The sequence below is a fragment of the Camellia sinensis genome, chromosome 9 (genome assembly GCF_055761805.1).
Source record: "Camellia sinensis isolate YWXY chromosome 9, ASM5576180v1, whole genome shotgun sequence".
NCBI classification, from domain to species: domain Eukaryota; kingdom Viridiplantae; phylum Streptophyta; class Magnoliopsida; order Ericales; family Theaceae; genus Camellia; species Camellia sinensis.
The window spans coordinates 139,150,329-139,167,543 of NC_138969.1; the positions used below are offsets into that span (position 1 = coordinate 139,150,329).

At 32.7% G+C, this 17,215-nt stretch overlaps 1 pseudogene; it reads left to right on the forward strand.

The window, feature by feature from the left end:
• Positions 1-11,884, forward strand: LOC114312894 (phospholipase A1-IIgamma-like; annotated as a pseudogene).
• The last annotated feature ends 5,331 nt before the right edge of the window (positions 11,885-17,215 follow it).

Here is a 17,215-nt window from a genome sequence, read left to right on the forward strand (position 1 = left end):
ATGCCGAAGCTAATGATTGCCGACACAAGGCATTTTGAGCTTAAGTACTTCAAGGTGTTTGCTGTGTAGATTGAAAATTTATCAATACAAAAAATTTGGTTCAAAATTCAATAAAACATAATAAAATATTGAGTGAGTGACATAACCTACTTTATGAATGGTTGAACCGCGCTTGTATTGAATAAGACATACCGATGAGCTTGTACCCAAGAAGTATTATCAAGATAAAAGCTTGTGTTTTCACCAACAACATGACCCAGATTATCATCACCACTGTAGTTCCTCACAGGTCGACTAGATTTGGTTTCCACATTATTGAGATATTGTGCACAAAAATTCATGCATTCTTCCATAAGATATCCTTTAGCAATTGAAGCTTCTGGATGAGCTCTATTACGCACATATTGCTTCAAAGTAAGAAGATACCTCTCAATTGGGTACATCCATCGAAACTGAATCGCTACAACCAATAATGCTTCGTCAACTAGATGTATAGGCAAGTGCTCTATTATATCAAAAAAAGTCGAAGGAAATATTTTCTCTAGATGACTAAGTGTTACGGCGATACGATCTTGAATATATTGCAAATTCGTCGCACGATTCACTTTGGAACACAATTGTCTAAAGAAATTGCTCAATCCAATCAAGGGTTCAATTACATTCTTCGGTAATGATCTTCGAATAGCCAATGGAATAAGTTATTGCATTAGAATATGACTATTGTGGCTCTTAAGACCCCTAATACTTCTATCATGTGAGCGCACGTGACGTGATATATTGGATGAATACCGTCGAGAACTCTAACTTCCTTCAACACTTTCAAGAAATAATCTTTCTCATCCTTGGCCATCGTGAATTGTGCTGGTGGTAAATAAGCTTTATTCGACCCTCTTAACTGCAAATGTAGGGGTTTTCTAAACGAGCATTAACACCATCCTTCAATTTTCCTGCAACCCCTAATATTGTCCACAACACATTGTCACAAACATTCTTCTCTATATGCATCACATCGAGGTTGTGTCTTATTAGATTGTGCTCCCAATATGGCAGTTCATAAAAGATACTCTTTTACTTGCAGCTATGGGTGCGATGTCCAGCTTTCTCCTTCTCTACTTGTCTCTTATGCCTCTCCTTAAGGTCATCCCTCCTGTATTGGATTAAAATACTCTCAGACTCTAATTGTAGCAGCATCTTAGTTCCACACAACAATTTTGGTTGGAGTCTGACTTCCCAACTACCATCAAATGATACTTTATCCTTTCGGAATTTATGGCCACTAAGTAAAAATCTGTGATGACCCAAGTATGATTGTTTCCTACTAAGCTTCAACCAACACGATGTAGTTTCCTTATTGCAACAAGGACATGCATATTCACCTTTAGTGCTCCATTCTGACAAGTTTGCATATGTAGGAAAATCACTAATTGTCCACAGTAAAGCTGCATGCATTTGAAACATTTGATTTGTTGATGCATCAAATGTGGAGGCACCGTCATTCCATAGTTCTTTCAACTCCTCAATCAACGGTTGCATATACACATCAATCTTGTCACCAAGTCCTTTCGGGCCGTCAATAAGCACAGATAAAATTAGAAATGGTTGTTTCATGCACATCTATGGTGGCAAGTTGTATGGAATGAGTACAACAGGCCAAGTGCTATGAACTATGTTCATCGTCCTGAATGGGTTAAAACCATCAAATGCTATGCTAAGCCTTACACTTTGGCAATCATTACTAAAGTCAATATTCTGACGGTCAAAATCTTTCTATGTAAGGGAGTCTGCAGGATGCCTAAAGACACCGTCATCAGTTCGTTCCTCTACATGCCATCTTATTAATTTGGCCATCTTGGATGACATAAACAACGTCTGCAACCTTGGCTTTAAAGGAAAATACCTCACTTGTTTTGTAGCTATTCGTTTGCCACCTTTGTTAGAACCATTTGAACCACCATCACTATTTGATTTCCATCTAGAACTGTTGCATATGACACATTTATCAAGATTGGCATCCTCATTTCGAAACAACATGCAACTGTTGGGACATGCATCCCACGTCTCATACGTGAAGCCCAAATCTGTTGTGACCTTTTGAGCTTTATAATATGAGTCCTGGAGTTTCACACCCAACTAGAACACCTCATTCAATAACTCATACAAGATGTCAACAGACTTGTCTATCCACTGATTAAGCATCTTCAGATGTACAAGTCGAACAATGAATAACAAATATGTGAACTTCTGATAACTCGAATACAATTCACTTTGTGCATCTTGAAGAAGTTTAAAATACTTTGCAATCTCTGCATTTGGACCGAGCTGGGGTTCAAATGCATGGGGATCAGGCCCCTATGGTTCATCACCCTCAACACTTGTACTGGCATGTGGATTTCCCAAAGCCCCTTGTATCATTCCAACCATATCATCCCCAATGTCTAAATTAGCCAATGTTTCATTCTCTCGATTACCATGCAGAGATACGTAAGATTCCCCATGATTAATCCAATGTTTGTACTTTTTTTAAAAAAACATTCAAAATCAAATACTCCTGTACACCCTTTCGTACAAGATGGTATCGATTCTTACATTTCTTACACAGACAACTAATCATCGAACCTTCAACCCTATTGGTGTAGGCAAACACAAGGAATTGATCAATCCCATTAATGTATTCCCTTGGCATCCTATTTGGAAAATCAATCCAACTCTTATCCATCATCTGTACTTCCCTCAAATGCACACTTCACTTCTTTTGTAATCTTCTCAACAATATATATAAATATATTTAAATGCCAGTCATTTTCCACATGCATATGTGTTCCCTACTATTAATTTGCTTCAGGAAAACTTACTGGGAGATATACATCTCACATGCAAAACAAATATGCCCTAAAGAAAAATATAATTACAACAAATATAAGGGTCATAATGATATAGGATTATGAGAGAGGGAGATAAAGAAAGAATGGCAAAATTAGTCAAATTTACAAAAAAATATGCCCTAGAGAAAAATATAATTACAACAAATTACTCATTAGCTGACAAAAGTGTTAAACTTATTTATATTTGCTATGAAGATTGTTTTTTGATTTTTGGGCTTGTACCATGAAGATTGTAAAAAATTGACTTTGTAACCCCATGAATGATTAGGAAATAATGATTACTTGATTATATATAGTAAGAAAAACAATTTTAATAGCATTTCAATAGAGCTATTCTACATTCACATCTAAAAATTAAATAAAAATAAAACTATTACGCATCATTTTGAACATCTAACAATTCATTGGTCATTTATAAATCAAAATGATAAAATGGTTGTATATAACTCTCAATGATAAAATAACAATCCTAGGGCATAGGTGCATCATTCCTTGAATTTGAGAGGTTATTGGTTGGTTTTAGGATATCGTCACGTGATGTCTTAATGGTATTGCGATTGGTGAAAGGAATGAACCTGACGAATTTCTATTGAGTGATTAGGAAATATAAAAAAAAATATATATATATATATGATTAATTGTGATTAGTGTGGGATATGACCACGTGATACCTCAAGACCAACAAATAATTTTTCCTTGAATTTATTAAAACACTGATGGTTTTGGTTGCAATTGCTCACATAAGTATTAGAGTGTTTATTGATTAAACATCTCAGTTAGAAAGTGCTCACTTTATTTATGATTTCAAGTGCTTTTAGTGATATTAGACTTCGTGATCATCTTCACAGACCACTGCGATCAGATTTGTTTTCGTACAGAGCAATGAGGAAACAGTTAGAGGGACTTAGATGTGCCTCTTTCTTATCTTTCCTTGAAACACCAAACAAACAAAAAAAAGAAAACAACCAATCAAAGGGAATGTTATAAAATCAAACGTAACTTACAAATTTATTTCAAACAATAAAACTTCATTATTGTCTACAACATCAGTTTGCAAGGAGAATTTAGAAAAGAAAAAAAAAATTCTCCTGATCTGCGTCGCAGGGTCCTAATGATTGGTAATGTTATTATTATATCTCGTTAAGAAAAAAAAAATCATGAAACATTTTTCATCTAAACCAGCAACACCAAAAACGTTTTCAATTGAATTTCATTTTCCTATCCAAAAAAAAAAAAAAAAAAAAAAAAAAAGATAGAGAGATTTGCATTTTTCTCCTTTTTCGGTTCACATGAAAAACATTCCATTGGCAAACAGACCCAGCTAGATGAAGAGGTTTAGGACCACATCATCACCACATATGCCCCATGGTTCAAGCTCATGATTTGAGGGTTTTGAACCAGAGCTCTCGAACCCCTTTGCCATTCTCCGAAGGGAGAGGGCTATTGTTGTGAATTTGGAACATATTAAAGTGATTATAACTGCGAATGAAGTTCTGCGATTATAACTCTGTGTGTGTATGTGAGAGAGAGAGAGAGAGAGAGAGAGAGCATACTGACTGAGCTCGCGTGAGAGAGAGAGAGATCGTAATACGCCATCGCCGCACCATCGCTAGCCGTCATCGAGAGTGATTGAGACTGCTAGCCGTCATTGCTCGTCGAGAGAGAGATCGTCGGTGAACACTCGCCGTCATCGCTCATCAAGAACCTACCGTCAAAGTTTTAGGGATTTTGGGGGTTTTGAGAGAGAATGCTCTTAGGGATTTTGGGGATGAAAATATTTTGGGAGTTTTGATCAAGCGCCAATTGGGTAAAGGAGAGGGAGATGAAAATATTTCATTACTTTTTGCGACGGTATAGATAAACTGTCACAAATGATAAAATCCAATTATTAAAATGACGCCGTTTTAATAAGGGTTTTTTTGCGACGGAGAATTGCCATCACAAAATGTCCACTATTTGCAACAGTAAATTTCCCCCGTCTCAAAAATTTCATTTTGCGATGGTACACAATGCATCGCGAATACTTCCGTATTTAAGACACTTTTTCTTGTATGCTTATTAGCGACGGGGTAACAACCGTCGCAGAAGATATTTATTTGCAACAGTTTCAAATGCCGTCGCAAAGATCAATTTTGCGACAGGATACACGCCATCGCAAAAAGTTCCGTGTTTTATAGGGACTTTTCTTGTAGTGCACTATTCTTTATTCTCTCATGAACTCTTGTGTGTTATATGTATTTTATTACATATTTTTGTGGTGGATGTTATGCATTTTTATAACAAATGTTTCCTAATTTTTTGATAAAGTTACTACAATTTATGATTTGTAAATGAGGTCATGCATTTTTATGATAATATTACATATTGTTAGTTACTCTTACATAGTCTTAGTATTGAAAAAATGCTTATTTGAACAGCACATCGATTACTGAAGAATTAGGGAACTAAAGTAGGTGACACATCATTTTCCCAATTTTCTTTCACCCAAAAATTCAGTAAACTAACTTGAAGCAAAAGGAGATTGAATATTGCTGTTGATGCAAAGTTTCCCCGAAATAAATTCATTGCCATTTCCAGAGACGAAGAAAATGATGGTCAAAACACCCCAAATTAGTTTCAAAAGCCTCCTCAAACTTGCAAGCATATCTTTGTTTAGTCCATACTTTCTGTTTTCTCCACGTGACAAAAGGAAACTTCAGAGCAAAGACTTTTCTGTTTGAGGAACTACTCTTTTTCCCATTTTTCTTTTTTCTTTTTTAATGTTTATGAGCCTACAAGAAAATTTCTTTGGCCACTGTGGTGTATACGGGACATTTCTGTCAGCATCACACGTAGAGTTGATAAGCTTATGCATGAACCAAATAATAATTTTATTTGCACATATTTCATTGGTAGTCTTTATATTTTTTTCTTTTTAGGTATTATTTTGATTCTTACAATTTTAATTGGTTTAATTTTAAACCTTCATTTTCAATTTTGTATCAATATGGTTTATTGATAATGTTGTTAGGGTATTTGACAAAAAATAATTACTGAGTTGATTAAGTATACAATTTTTTTTCTAAAAAACATAACAAATGCTGATCATGTGTACATTTTTTTATTAATAAAAATGTTAGCAATTATAATCAATTGGATTAAATTAAGACAAAATTATAAATTCAAGATAAAAATTGAGTCAATTGATATTATAGAGACCAAAATAAAACGATGACCAAAATGTAAGGACCATTGCTATAATTTACACATTTTATTTACACAAAAAAATTACTTAGAAAAGAAAATTATGAATTTGACTCAAATCTCATCAATTTTTAATCTATATTATACACCTCACTTTCAAAATAATTTTTGTGTTACAAATTCTAGGTATATAGCATTTTTTTCAATCAAATGTGTAGTTTCTTGTAAATGAATGTCAACTGCAAAGATGACATATTCCACCCTATGAGATAATGACCACACATAAGGGGTAGTTTGATAACCTCATTCATAAAATTAAATATATTAAGTGGTAATTAATTAAATTCATTTGATGACTATAATTAATATCACTTAAAAAAATAAGTGTCTCTTAAAATGAAGGCTGAAATTTAAGAAAATTTTAAATCATATTAATATTACTTTTTAGATAAGTGTCTCTTAATTCTGGCTGAATTTATAACTATTATGCATAAGCATCGATATACATTATTATAAACTCACTACCACTACTACCACTACAACACTACTATCATGTCACTGCCACTACTACCGCTACCACCACTACCACCATTGATACCGCCACCACTGACACCACCATGTCACAACCACCACTACTACTACTGCTACCGTTACCACACCACCACCATGCCACATCCACCACTACCACCACAACCACCGCTACTACTACCATGCCACAACTACTACTGCCACTATCACTATAACTATCATGCCGCCACCACCACTACCACCACCACTTTTATCACTATTATCATTGTTGTCATAAGCAACACCATTATTTTACTACTACTATCATCGCTACCGACATTATCACCATGCCACTACCGCCGCTACCATCATCAACGCTACTGCTACCACCACCATCACAATATAAAAATTGAGATATACAATTTCAAAATAATAAATTTTAAATTTGAATTGATATATATTAAACAATTATTTTTAGTTCAGTATTTAAATTTTTATTAAATTGCTTTTCAAGTTAAAAAAATTTGCATTTAATTTTCAATATTTAATTTTTAATCTTCAGTTTTCAGTTTTCAATTTTCAATTTTATCAAATATCAGCAAATTCATGTGCTTAATTCAATTCCGTCTAACTCATTGTGATTGAGGCAAACAAGTTATTATCGTGATTGCCCACTTTTGGACCAATACATATGGTTTACTTGTATTATTAATTGAAGATACATTATAAGGTATACTTTCTAGGGTTACGCAAAAAAGACGTTTCCGTGGGGAGGTTTTCCATCATATATATATACAAGTTATTATCGTAATTGGCCACTTTTGGAGCAATACATATGGTTTACTTGTATTATTAATTGTAGATACATTATAAGGTATACTTTTTAGGGCTAGGCACAAAAGACGTTGCCGTGGGGAGGTTTTCCATCATATATATATATATATATATATGATTGTTAATCATATTGTTTAATTTTAATAATGTCTAAAATATTATTTGCCAAAATTTAGATTTTTTAATATACATATTATTTGACACAAAATATTATCTGTTTAAAATAATATTGTATGATACATTTAAATATTATTTAAATGGAAATATTTTGAAAATTTTACTATTCACTTTTTGAAAAAAAAAATTAGGTTGATCACTATTCATCTTTTAACAAATTAATTGATTGTATTATTTTGACAAATTTGGTATTGATGGGTTGTCTTGACAAAATTGATATGGAGTGGAAGGATATATTTAGTTTAAAATATCTACAACATATACAATAATTTAAAGATGGCATATATTTTCAGATCTATCATAAATATTATTTAAAGAGATTTTTTTTGTATGCAAATATGTGATTAGAATATTATATATATATACATGATATTATATTCAAAAATGTTGATTAAATTATATATTCAAAACCTTGATGATTTGCCTATAATGTTTGACAAAGAAAAAGTGGACAAAGAAAATATAATGTTTGACGAAGAAAAAGTAGACAGAGAAAAAAATGGACAAAGAAAATATAATTTTTGACAAAAGAAAAGGGTGCCATATGATTTTAGATGCCTTTTGTCTATCACGAAGCGTGCCCATATAATCCATGATGTTAGCAAGGAGCGTCCCACCTCCAAAGGGTATATTTTTATGTATAAATAGAAGTATTGTGTGTGGAGAAAAATCTAGAACTAGAAGAGAAAAATTTCTATCTGCTCCAAAATTTTAAGTATATTGTATTATGCTCTTTCACTTTCAGATCTAAGTATAGCCTTTGTTCTTACACTTTCATATCTACTCTTTATGAGAGAATTATTGTAAAAGATGGTTTAAGTACCACTTATTTTTATTCATTATTTTTGTGAGAGATTTTGTAAGAGTAAGACATTTATTGTTGAGTGAGACTCAATAGATAAGAGTAAGTCATGTGCCAAATCCACAAGTTTGGTAGTGTATTTATTCAGTTGATAGTAAAGAATTCTCAATGAGGTTTCTTGGGAAGTGGACGTAGGCCTGGCGTACCGAACCACTATAAATCTCAGTGTTTGATTTTCTCTCGCTATCTCTCTTACTTTTATATTGATAATTATTATTCTGCTTTTTTTTTTTTTTTTTGTTAAAATTATGAATATTGTGTTAATTTTAAATAAAAATTTTTAATAACCCAATTCACCTCCCCTCTTGGGTTGCCTACCTAGGATAACAATGATAACATCTAATTTATTTAATTAAAAAAATTATTGGGCAACTCACACAATTTCTTTATTTTCCTAGCAATCACACATATATATATATATATATATATATATATATCTATTTGTACACAATTCATTATGTGTGAATAAGCACGTCACATATTTTCTAATGTCCAAATTGTCCCTATTTAGTTCAAGTTTCTCATTTAAATTTTTATTTCTTTTCCCCATCTACATTCATATCTATATATATATATATATATATGTATTATTTTTTTCCCTAATGAAAATTACGGCCGAAAGTCACTAATCCATTACCTCTAAGTATTGATGTAGTTGCATATGAGAAAGTCCGAATTTTTTATGGGACATGAGACTCTTTTTTAGTAACTGAGAATTAGAGATTATATTGTTGGTACATTGGAGGGGAAGGTTAAATCCATTACCTCATAGTGATTATTAAATCTGTCATGAGATACACAATATTGGAGTGGACTAATTCTAATGTTTAACTAACTTACAAAATTTCAATTTCAAAATTTCAAAATTACATCCATACCAAACTGAGACGACGATTTTAAATGATATAGCGGATATCTAGAGATAGATATTCATGAATAATATACTCTTTGGTTTATGTAATCCAAATTCCTATTTGGGAAAATTATGCAAATAGTCCCTATACTTTACACGATGTGTCAATTTGGTCCCTGTAATTTCAATATGCTCGATTTTGCCCCTTAATTTAACAGATTGTGTCATTTTAGTCCAATAAATAATAATTGTTAAGTTAATTTAATAGAAAGTCAAACAATGTGTCAATTTAGTCCCTATATTTTCTACAATGTGTCAATTTAGTCCTTGTCAAAATCGAGAAAATTGAAACTACAGAGACCAAATTAACACATTGTGTAAAGTACATAGGCCAAATTGACACATTATTTGACCTTCCATTAAATTAATTTAACAACCGTTATTTATTGGACTAAATGACACAATCCGTTAAATTAAGGAGCAAAATCGAGCAAATTGAAACTATAGGGACCAAATTGACACATCGTGTAAAGTACGGGGACTATTTGCATAATTTACCCTTCCTATTTTTAAATTATTTTTTTTTATTCAATTTTTATTTAAAAAGAAAAAAGAAATTAATGAAGATAACAATATCTTTGGAGACAATAATGAAGATAACATAGTTTTCTTGTATTATGTTTTAGGTTCTTGTTGAGGTTAAACGACTTGTGGAAGAGTACAAGAATGAAGCAAATTAGCATTACTATAGCTGGCCATAGTTTGGGTGCTGCTATTGCAACACTAAACGCAGTTGACATAGTTGTTAATGGATTAAACAAGCCTAGAGACCAACCAAACAAGGCGTGTCATGTGACAGCCTTCGTGATTACTAGTCCTAGAGTTGGAGATTCGGGCTTCAAAAAGGTCTTTTCTGAGTCAAAAGATCTTCGAGTACTACACATGCATAATGCCCTAGATATTGTTCCAAACTATCCATTGATAGGATACTCAGATGCGGGCGAAGAATTGGGTATTGACACTACCAAATCGGAGTATTTGAAGAGCCCTGGAAATTTGGAGAATTGGCATAACTTGGAGGCTTACATGCATGGAGTTGCAGGAACACAAGGAACAAAAGGAGGATACATTTTTTTTTTTTTATCGGCAAAAGAAATCTTTATTGATGAAAACATACAAAGTATGATAAGATACATCAATAAAGAGGAGCTTGGAGCTAGCACAAGCTCAAAGCTCCAGTTTGTGAGAAACCAACAGACAAAGCAAAGCAACAAAACCAACAAACAAAACAGCCAATAGCCACTACTCAGCACAAACAGACCAACAAAATCAGCCAACTTCTACTCAATGGTAGACTAACACCAAGACTATTAATAGACTAATAGATCAGCAAGACTATTAGCAGAATAGCAGACTATTAGCAGACTAATAGCTTCAACCCTCAGACCCTCTTTTTAGCAAACTAGCAGTCACAGAGCTTCTACATTTTATTTTATTTTTATTTTTTTTTATCAACATAGCAGAGCAACACTACAACAGGGAAAACGGATCAACAGAACATAGCGGAGTGGCAACAGAAATCCATAACATAGTTAAGCAACCAAACAAATCAACAGAACAACCGGATAACCCCTCTAGTTATCGAAACAGATCAGCACAAAAACAGGACAACCAACTATTCCCAGCTTGATAGTTCGTCCACTACTCCTACTACCAAGTATAGAACTCAATGGAAGCCCCTGATTTGCCTCCAGTTGAGAACAACATCATTGACAGAGAAAGGGATGTCCTTGAAAGAGGCTTTGAGCTAAAAAGCTAATCTGACCTTGATGAGTTTCCACAGGTCAACTGAGTTAGGATGGACATTAGAGAAAACACACTCATTCATATGCTTCAAAAGAGACCAAAGGACAACTAGGGGAATGGCTCTCCAAAATTTTCTGAGTGAACACTTATAATTTACCCCCATCCGCCAGTTGAGCAAACTTGCCACAGATATTGGGATGTAGCATTGAAAACCCCATTCATGAAGCACAGAGGACCAAATGGTCCAAGAGAAAGTGCAATGTAGCAACACATAATGAGTAGATTCTGGAACAAAGTTGCAGAATATGCAAGAGGTGGAATTGTTGTTGCCTATGCCAAGATTGTGCAAGAATTCAGATATTTTAGTTCTGTTTTTCTAGGCCAACCAACCAAAGAAGTGGACTTTGGGGGGTAAGGTGCTACTCTAAATAAACTTGCTCATGCTGGGAGGAGACCCAAGAAGAGATGTGCTAAAGGAATATAAAGAAGACATAGTGAAAGTACCAGAACCAGCAGCTGCAGCAACCCAAGCTAGACTGTCGACACACTCAAAACTCAATGAAAGAGCAGAGGATAACGAAGCACACAGTCTAACTTCATCAGCCAATTCCCAAGCATACAAAAAGAGGATACATTATGCTTGTCAACAAAAGAATTGATGCCTTGAAGGATGAATATTGTATACCGGTATCATGGTGGTGTAAAAAGAACAAGGGTATGGTTCAACAGACGGATGGCTCTTGAAAGTTGATGGATCATAAATTAGATGATGATTTCTAAATCTTCATATTCATGGTTGAGACAATTGTATTTTCTTTTTTTTATGAGCAAAAAGTAATAGTTTATAATAATAGTAAAACGTTATAAAAGAAAGGCATGACTAAGAAAAAGCAACATGTAAGATTAAATTTAATTATTTAGTCATTATGATGACCTATATAATATAGTAATATGAATTGTAGATTTAATAAAATTATAATTTCACATCTTAAACCATAAGATAATTGGTCAATAGATGGAGTAGTTTCCAAGTCTCTTGCTTCGATGGGCAAATGGAATAAAATTGAATGAAGAAACTGGTTGTCTCTCTACCTATAAAAGTATATTTAGATCACTCATCAATTATTCTGAATATAACATATTCTAAAAAGGGTCAAGAGAGAGAAATCCTTTTTCCATTAGTATTGATATTAGGTTTATGTTCAATCAATTTTGGATCACTTGAAGGTTTCATATAATTGATCCAGGTATGTTATTTATTTTTTGCATTATGTTATTATTTGTGAAAATCATGCTAATTCACAATTTTGGACTATGAAGGTTATTATATGCATAATACCATAAAATTATTTACATGTGGTATCAAAGCATTGGTTAGAAAATATCATGGTTTTTTATTAAATAAAATTAATGATTTCAATTTATGTCCGTCATTGATTGTTTGTATATTATTATTAATTGTGAGACATGATTCGAATGGATTACGATTTTGAAATTGTGGTCAAGTTTGATTATGATTTTATTGTGTATATATATTCCATGAATAATATTTATGACTCTACAATGCACACTTTATAATTACACCCATTATTTTGATAAAGGTATGCTCTCCATCAGTTTGTGGAACACTTTTGATTGATGACACATCTATGATCATCTATATTTGTGGTAAAGATTATGTCAAATTATTATTTTTAGATAAATTGAATAAACTAATATTTGAATAATTGAATATTTTGCATGATTTAATTGTCTTTATTATGAGAAAAGACTTAATGGGTGATGATCACTTTATTGTTTAATTTAGTGTTTGTAAAATTTAAATAATACCTAAAGATATTTAGGCCTTGTTTGGGAACAAACTTTTTTAGTAATTTTTTGATTTTTTGACTAATATGAGGTAAAATAAACTAATATGTTTGAAATGACTTTTTAATTTTTTACGAAAAGATGTGCAAAAAAGTAGAGATAAAAAAAATATCTTTGACATTTTGGCATAGGCTATAGACTTTTTGAATTTTTTTTTTTAGTAATTTTTTTACTTTTAGGCTAAAAGTGTTGCATGCCAAACGAGCCCTTAGTATTACATAATGAATTGTTGTTATTCATGTTTTTCTAAATTGTGTTGTCAAATTTTATTGTGGAAAAATACACTAAAATTTTATTGTAATCTTTATAGTACCAAGCATATTACTATTTATGAATCTAACTGTAATCTCTACAAATTATTTCAATATGATGTTATGACCACCATTATGTATAGGTTTGATTTTTATGGGTGATTTGATGAGATACAAAATTATGTATTTTTATATGACATGAAATATGAATTGTGCTAATATTTGTTATGTCTTAATAATATTCTCATGATATAGTAATATGCCTTATGATGATTATGATGATGAATAATTGTGAATAAGTCATTATTTATTCTATAATGACAATGCAAAGTTTTTTTAAATTTTGATTCGAAATCTAAATTATGATACGATTGGTAGTTGTCAAAGAGACCCAATCGAAATAACACATAAGTTAGGTTTTTGTAATTCGCAATCCCGTTTGACAAAACTCCTTTCAATTGTAATTTTATTCACTCTTTTGTTTCAGTAAGGATGTGAGTGTTTAGATGTGAATCCAACCCAAATTATGCCTATGAAAAGGAGTTTGTGATATTGAGGCTTTCATCTTTGCCACTTTGCTGACTATGTACAGGGATTGAGCTACCCGGTCAACTCACGGGGGTCTAAGGGGCAGCGCTCCATGGCAGGTCTAGGGTAGTGTCCCCGAAACAAAATTAAAAATGCAGTGGAAGTTGTTTGATTGCTCGAGCGGTCATTTGCATGCTGAAGCGAAGAAAATGATCCTCCAGTATTTTTGCAAAGCATCTGAACTTTCGGAAAACAAGTTTTACTGCTCGAGCGGTGAATGTTGTGCTCGAGCAGTCAGCTTGTATGTTTTGCACCGCCTTTACTCACACCGCTCGAGCGGTCTTCGCAATCCAGTTTACTATAAAGTGCGTTGTTTGCTCATTTTAGGGTTTGAGCCATCTAGATTTTCAGAGAGGAAGAAAAAATAAAGGTTGTGGTAGGTTTAGTTTTGGAATTGTGATTCTCTTTTTGGAGTTATGATTTGAGTGTGAAATTGTGAATTGAGTGTGAAATTATGAGTTGAGTTTTGAAAATAGAAAATTTGTTTGGTTATAAGTTTTGAAGAAAGTTTTGAAACGTGTTTTGAAAGTTGTTTTTGAGTTTTGAATTTTGAAAAGAACGGATTGGGTTTACCCAGTCATCCGCCCGGACATCCTCCCAGATGTCCGGCAGGTTGACTAGAATAATGAATTTTTTATTTTATTTTATTATTATTATTATTATTATTATTATTATTATTATTATTATTATTATTATTATTATTATTATTATTTGCAATTTTAACCTATTATTTGAAAAAAAAAATTGTTTTAGATATTTTTTAAATATAGAAATTATTTTTTGATGATTTTTTTATAAAAATAATTTAACAATCTCATCACTAACCATTTTTAACACTGTGGGTGTTTGGAAAGTTGCTATTTTAGTAGGCTATTTTAATTTTTGATTATTTTAGTAGGCCAAAACTTTTTTGTTTGGAAAGATAGTTGGATTTTTGTGTAGTTGAATGTTATGTTTGTGAGAGAAAAAGTAAAATAATTATGAGTTTGATGTGACATTCTGTCTTATTGGCTATTTTAGCCTATTTTGTCATTTTGTGAATTTTAGCCCAAAAAGCCAAAAAAAAAAAAAATTTGGCCAAACACTCCCTATATCATCAAAAGAGTTTTGAATTGAGTTTTGTGTTGTGTTTGGTTATAAGTTTTAAAATTAATTTGTGAATTGAGTTTTGTGTAATTTTTAGTTGTGTGTTTGGTTATGAATTTTGAAAAGTGTTTTGAAAGGTGTGCCTTTGGAATCATGATTCCAAAGGCAAACCAAATGGAGTCAAAGTGCTTTATATTGAAGGATGCTTTATGAGTGCTTCCTTGATGATTTAAGAGTGATCAATGGATTCGTGAACTTCATATCAACATTATCAAGGGTTTGTTTGTTTTCTTTTATTCACAAAAGAGAGTTGTTCTTCAGTGAATTCCGAGAAATTTGGGCCTGAAGCTTTGGTGGATACCGAAGTGGCTCATTGTCGTGGATTTGACATTAGCGTTTTGGATTCAACGTTGGGCAAGACAATTCCAAGGTGAAGATGGTGGTAGAAGAGGCACATCAGGGTTAGTTCAATTCTGACGTGGATTCGCTAAGTAATTGTGATATCTCGAGTCTCTTCCAAACAATTTGAGAATACTAATTTGTAATTTCTGTCTCCTTTAGTTGTCTTCGTCACTGTTAAGCCGTTTCAGTCCCCGTATTGTTATCTATTCTTCCTTGTGATTATTCATGAATATATACATTTCAGTGTATTCTGGGATGTCATTTTGTACTTTGGGTGTGGGAGTGAAATCAAGGAAAATAGTGGAAATGTTTTGAGGTGGTTTTGTCTCACTTTCAAGTTGAGACTACTCGAGCGGTCCTTTCATCGCTCGAGCAGTAACGTCAACCTCTCATTATCTAGTTTTGCAATCTGAACTTCTAGGAGTTTGTATTCTTCGCTCGAGCGAAGGTTTTCATTGCTTGAGTAGTCTTTTGCGAGGATGAGAAAGATTCAAGGAGTTCGAATTGTTTGCTCAAGCACAGGTTTTGTCGCTCGAGCGGTCTGTCTGCAGTCTGCTCTGAAAAATGTGTCCTATCACCCAAAAGTTGATCCCTTACATATTTTTCTTTCACTTTTAACTTCACACACTCTCTCTCTCTACATTAACTCTCACTCTCTTTTCTCTCATCTTTCTCTAGAAATCGTCCACCCACCTCATTTACTTCATTGATTTCTCATGCGTTGTTAATATTTGTTCTTTTTTAAATGGATAATGTAAGAGAAAGAAAAGAGAACGTTATGTATTGTTGAGCAAATTGGACAAAATTTTGGAAAAACATATATATATATATATATATATAAAAGTATACTTTGATTATAAACCATCACTTATTTATATTGCATGATATGAAGCATTCATGATCATAACTATCGATATGTTGTTATTGTTTAGAATCTTGTTGGGATCTCTACTGAACTTTATACTCATCCCATGTTGTTAATCCTTTTTCAGGTACAAGTTTATAAGTGATACAAGATCGGTGATCTTCCTTACATGGCCACGAGGCCCTTATTTGTTGGCGGAATGCCGTTGATGTAAAGAGGGTTGAACCCTTTCTCTTTTATGTAATAGTATAAACCTACGGGCAATTTATTTAATTGCAATTCATGTTACATTTCAATTTGTAAATGCAATTGAGGAAACCTTTATATATTTATGGATGTCAGTGGATTTCCTTTCTGTATTGTATTAATGAAATGGACTATAACGATGGACTTGGCAATGTTAACCGGGTAATAAAAAATGGGGCGTGACATTGGACTTCATTCATTAAACCCTTTATATTGATATTACTCATTCACCACCTTCCCCAATATATATGTAGATGAGCATTTGGGAGATCAAGTTTAGAGTTTTGCTTTCATCAACTTTTGTGAAGCTTTTAGAAGTGACACCCGAGTTGAGGCCCTTGTTGCCTCCTTTGGAATGTTTTTGAGAAGTCTTGAGATTGGAACTTGTAATATGAATGTTTGTTTTCCATGTAATATATTTATTATGTGTATGTAAAATATAAATATGTGATTGTCATATCATGTATGCACTGCTCAATGGACAATATTATTTTTGTTTTGCTTCCGCTTTCAGCCCCATTATTAAATAAATATTTTCTGTTTTTGTTAAAAGGCCATGTAATCTATGATTACTGACCAGTCACCACTCCAACCTTTAAAGGCAAGTTGGGATCGTGACAATAAAGTAGGCATTAAAGGGTGATATTTTGCTGACATCAACAAACTTTATGAGGTTAAATAATGGTTGACTCACATATGGGTTCATTTATCACACAAAATTCTAAAGAGAGGGGGTGTCCATGTGATTTTAAGGAATAAGGAGACAATATGATTTAAGACAAATTCAAGAGGTGTTAGTGTAAT